General features: G+C 39.0%; 1 pseudogene; it reads right to left on the bottom strand.

Annotated features, from left to right (window-relative positions):
- Positions 1-2,651: 2,651 nt before the first annotated feature.
- LOC118665830 lies at positions 2,652-5,450 on the bottom strand (annotated as a pseudogene).
- Positions 5,451-5,765: the final 315 nt, after the last annotated feature.

Genomic DNA, 5,765 nt, shown 5'->3' with positions numbered 1-5,765 from the left:
GCGACCCGCCCCGCCCAAGCCCTGCACACAGGCATTTGCCGGATAGCCTCAGGCAAAGGCTAGATTAGCACCTCCCTAGAGGACAGAAGTTCTCTCACTGCTGACACAGCTGATTCTCATAGCCTATTGGCCTGGAGGTCAAACCCTCCCTGGTATTAGCTACAACAAGGTTTAACTATAAGACTGCGAACAAAGACCACTAGGGGGTGCACCAAGGAAGCATAACAAAATGCGGAGAAAAAGAAACAGGACAAAATTGTCAATGGAAGATATAGAGTTCAGAACCACACTTTTAAGGTCTCTCAAGAACTGTTTAGAAGCCGCCGATAAACTTAATGAGATCTACAAGAAAACTAATGAGACCCTCGATGTTATATTGGGGAACCAACTAGAAATTAAGCATACACGGACTGAAATAAAGAATATTATACAGACTCCCGACAGCAGACCAGAGGAGCGCAAGAATCAAGTCAATGATTTGAAATGCGAGGAAGCAAAAAACACCCAACCAGAAAAGCAAAATGAAAAAAGAATCCAAAAATGCGAGAATAGTGTAAGGAGCCTCTGGGACAGCTTCAAGCGTACCAACATCAGAATTATAGGGGTGCCAGAAGATGAGAGAGAGCAAGATATTGGAAACCTATTTGAAGAAATAATGACAGAAAACTTCCCCCACCTGGTGAAAGAAATGGACTTACAGGTCCAAGAAGCGCGGAGAACCCCAAACAAAAGGAATCCAAAGAGGACCACACCAAGACACATCATAATTAAAATGCCAAGAGCAAAAGATAAAGAGAGACTCTTAAAAACAGCAAGAGAAAGAAACTCAGTTACCTACAAGGGAATACCCATACAACTGTCAGCTGATTTCTCAACAGAAACTTTGCAGGCCAGAAGGGAGTGGCAAGAAATATTCAAAGTGATGAATACCAAGAACCTACAACCAAGATTACTTTATCCAGCAAAGCTATCATTCAGAATTGAAGGTCAGATAAAGAGCTTCACAGATAAGGAAAAGCTAAAGGAGTTCATCACCACCAAACCAGGATTATATGAAATGCTGAAAGGTATCCTTTAAGAAGAGGAAGAGGAAGAGGAAGAAAAAGGTAAAGATACAAATTATGAACAACAAATATGCATCTATCAACAAGTGAATCTAAGAATCAAGTGAATAAATAATCTGATGAACAGAATGAACCGGTGATTATAATAGAATCAGGGACATAGAAAGGGAATGGACTGACTATTCTTGGGGGGGGAAGGGGTGTGGGAGATGCGGGAAGAGACTGGACAAAAATCGTGCACCTATGGATGAGGACAGTGGGTGGGGAGTGAGGGCGGAGGGTGGGGCGGGAACTGGGAGGAGGGGAGTTATGGGGGGGAAAAAAGAGGAACAAATGTAATAATCTGAACAATAAAGATTTAATTAAAATTTAAAAAAAAAAACAAAAAAAAACGGAACCCAATGTAAATACCTTAAAACTTAATGTACCACTAAGCCAACCCATAAAAAATCAATAAAATATACTAAAAAAACTTAATGTACCTCAGAAAATTAACACAGAACTAGCTTAAACCAGATATGTTTGATCTATGTCACATTACTGTCATTGTTAACTGTTTGCTTGGCGCGTTCCCTTGCCTTGCCAACATTATAACTTTTGTTCTTCTAAATTTGGATATAAGAGATTTTCACAGATGATTCTAATGTGGAAGTCGTCTTCATTTTGGAAATAACAAGATCCACAATCTCAAGACCTTCCAGAAGGTCTTAAGAATTATGGGCATTTTCAACTTAATGCTTTAGCCTTTTTAAGCTTACTTTGCTTAGTATATTTTTAAGACCAGTTATAAGACTCCCAAACCTTACATAAAACATAAAATTAGTCTTTTCTGCCCTCTAGTAAAATCGCAGTTTTCATTCCACATACAGTTACAATATTTTAGCATTTTTATAATAATTTTCACTTCCGCTTGAAGAATATCAGACATGATTTTCACTGAAAAGGTATCCATGCGTGTGGTGTGATGTTAAGATGTGAAAAGTAAAAAATGTCCTCCTTCCCCGCCCTCACTCCATTACATAGATGCTTCTGTGCTTATGCACACACACACAAAAAAAATAAAAAATAAAAAATAAAAAATAAAAAATAAAAAATAAATAAAAAAAATTAATATTCATCTTGAAAGAATTCTATAACCCTTTCTATCTATAGATTACCTGAAGCAAACAATTGATTTTTCTAACCACATGGGTAAAATGATCATTTTGGTTATAAAGTAAAAAAAAAAACAACACCAAAAAACACAAAAAGAGGTAGAAACTACAGATGGAGATTATCTGACAATCTAGAAATAATCTAGAGGAGAAAAGTTTACTAAGGATGCATATAGAAAGCTTGGGGTTATCATTTTTGGTCTCCTGCATTCTTTTTCTCTTATCACTGAGAAAGCGATCAGAAGATAGGGAGCATCCATACTTTCTGTTTGGTGTTTTATTAATTGAGAATGTGTCCCTCCCATTAGATAAATCAAATATCTACCAATTGCTAGTGATAAGAGAGAAACAGAAAGATCTGACTTGGGTAATGAGTTATATGGGAAAGAGACACCCAAAAATACATGAGAAATATAGGTAAATTTTCCTTAGTTTAATCTTCCTTGAACAAAAATGAGAATACAAAAAAAGCAACCTCCATTATTCTCAAGATTAAGTAATTATCCCATTCTGTCTTTTAACTTCACTTCTTGCATTTTGTTGCCTTAAAACAGCAGTTTTCTGTTTCTTCAAATGCCATGTCCACTTCTGCCTTTCTCTTTTCCTGCTCCAGTTTATCCTACATCTTTCTCATTTTCCCTTCACACTCCTCTCTTAATTGCCTTTGTTCTCTCTCCAGCTCAGCTCTGTATTTTTCTTGTATAGCTTGAATCTGTTTCTGAATCTCCACCTCTGCCCTTTGGTATATCTTATTAGTGTAGAATCCTCCCTTGTTGTGCATCACCATGTTCTGGCCCAGGTCCAGCAGCTGTGCCCTCTGAGCCTCCTGTTCAGCCCCTGTTGCCTTATTGTTGAACTTACATGATGTTCCTTGAACTTCTCCATCAGCCTTTGAATGCCTTCTGGATCCTCCTTTAAGTAAGACTGGAACCCCATGCCAACAAATTCATCTTTCTGGGTGAGTCAGAGAATCGCGTGTCTCCTAGGCTTGATTCCAAACATTGCCAGCATCTTCTCCATAGCCCTTTTTTCTTCCTTTGTGTATTGGCCCAATGGGACCACCAGGAGCACAGGTGAGGTCCTGGGGAGGTCAGGACGATTAAAGGAACAATATCCTTTGTAGAATCCAGTATGTCATATTTAAAATGCCAGGTGTGTCAATGATGACAATTTCTCCTCTATCTCATGTGCTGTTCTCTTTCTCACAGACCTTGGTGATGGATTTTGTTGCAATGCTCTAATAATATGCTTTTTTTCCAAGGATGCTGTTCCCAGTGGCACTTTTTCCTGCTGCAGTCTTACCCACTAAGACAAGACTCAGTTGTGAATCTATGGGGTCTTGGTTTCCAAGCCCTAGTATATCAGGGGGAAGCCACAGTGTTAGGACTTACCTCCAACCTTTCACCCCAACTAGTCTCCCACCATATTGCCGTCCTCTATTGCCTGCTGGTGTTGACTCTGTGAGCAACCTCAGCACTCACAGGAGGTCTGTAGAACCCCTGAGTCTGACCTCCCTCCTACAGGACTTGGGGAACAAAAGGACACTTCTCAGGAGTCCCTTGGACTTCTCCCTGTGACCTGTGGAAGCTAAGTGTCATTGAAGGACGGTGTACCACTGCTGGTAACTGTTCTTCATAAGCTTATGAGGGAAGTAACACCCTTCCCTCATTGGGACATCACAGTGGGAAGATTCTCTCACCAATTTATATTCAAAATAGAACTTTTCTTCTTTCCACTAAGAAGCCAGGTATGCGGGTGATTTAAGCCATCCCAAAATTGCAGGGGAGAAAAGGGTGCACATACACAAAGATAATTGTTGCTTTATATTTCACATATGCAGCCATATCATCAGAGATTATGTCCCACAGGCAAGCAAAATTCCTTACTGTTAAAGATAACACCTTAGTGATACGTGAAATGGTGAAGCTTGGACTCTCATTGTGGGTTCTTGTCCTATGAAGTTCGAAGAATAAAATTCGCAGACTAAAAGATTCTTAGCAAAAATGTGGAAGTTTATTGTGAGTGTATACAAAGTCCCCCCTGGGGAGGGGTCCCCAAAGAGGGATCTCCTGGGGAGGGGTCCCCAAATGGGAAAAACCACTGTCTCTAAGATGGGAAAAACCTAGTCCTCTGAGTCTCTGTCTTACAGGTTTCTAAATGCTGGGAGCTTCTTTATCTGTTCATACTCTCTAATTGGATCCTGCCTTATTTTATGTCACCCTTGCTTTCCTAATTGTTTACTTTTCCTCCTTATTCCATGTATGGTATCACGTTCAACATTTTAAATCTCACCCAGTGCCCCCCCTCTTCTTCTTTCCCTTATCTTGTAACATTCCTCTGTCTTTTGTGTATGTAAGATAAACAATCTGGCTGTCTCTGCTTGTCATGTATGAATTCCTCTCCCATGAACCCCCTTTCCCTAAAACTGCCTCTCCTGTCTCTAAAATCCTCTAATTATTGTAGAAATCTAGCAAAGTTTCTAAATTTTAATTTAATATATTGAAGACATATAGCCAGAAAGTTTTGATAGTGCTCTGGAGTTACTATAAAATACCTTGATATATAATTAATAATAACAATAATAATAATAATAATAACTCATACAGGGTATCACTAGTAGAGTTATACTTTCTTAGTGTCATTTGGTTAGGCATATGTACTTAAGACACTTAAAAGTTGTTAACAGAACAGCATACATAGCATACCAAATGAGCAATGTTTTCAAAATAACTGTGTCTTAAGTTAAACACCAAATAATTTATGTAGCTCTTTCCCTATTTCTTTTCACTAATGCTCTTGCTCATCTCTTTCATGTGTCTATAAAGTTGACGTATTCAGGATTTATTAAGCACAGTCCAGGACCATGGAAGACAACAGACAACCACATCTAAGAGCCTGTTTCTCCCAGAAGGAAGTCCCTATTAGCATAGCCCTTGAATAAGACTGATTCCTGCAGGAGGAATCCTGTTTTACAACTACCTATCTCTGCTTTCAGTAGATGCATACTGACAATATTACAGACATGATTATTAACTCCATTTTATTTTTCAGAGACATCATCACCATTCACCCAATTGTTTCTGCTAAAAATGTAGGAATCTCCCTTGATTCCTCTCTTCACCCTACTTTCCAGACCCAAGCAATTAGAAAGTTCTGGATCCATCCACAATTCTGACCACTTCTCTTCATTTTGCAGAGCGTCATAGTAGCGCAAGCTACTATCACCAACCATGACTCAGCAGTCCCTTAACTGGTCTCTTTATTTCCAATTTCCCATGCTGTCTATTCTATAAATTGACATGATTTTGTAAAATATCAATCAAACAGAAGAGCGATTTTGTAGAACCTACACCCAGGCTTCTACAAAATCAATAGTTATTCCTCATCTTCCCCACACTACAAGGTATTATTAGCAAAATGATCCCTAAGGCAGAGTTTTCCACATTCCATAACCAGAATTCTGAGATGAGAGAAGTAAATTTCCAGGAGCTGAGAGCTCTGGGTACAGGTTGGCTAAGATTAAGGGAAAATGTGGTGGGAGTCCAGA

This window comes from Myotis myotis, unplaced genomic scaffold (assembly GCF_014108235.1).
Source record: "Myotis myotis isolate mMyoMyo1 unplaced genomic scaffold, mMyoMyo1.p scaffold_m19_p_11, whole genome shotgun sequence".
Taxonomy (NCBI): Eukaryota; Metazoa; Chordata; class Mammalia; order Chiroptera; family Vespertilionidae; genus Myotis; species Myotis myotis.
The sequence above is the reverse complement of the archived record's forward strand: the minus strand, read 5'-3'. Positions and strand labels throughout refer to the sequence as shown.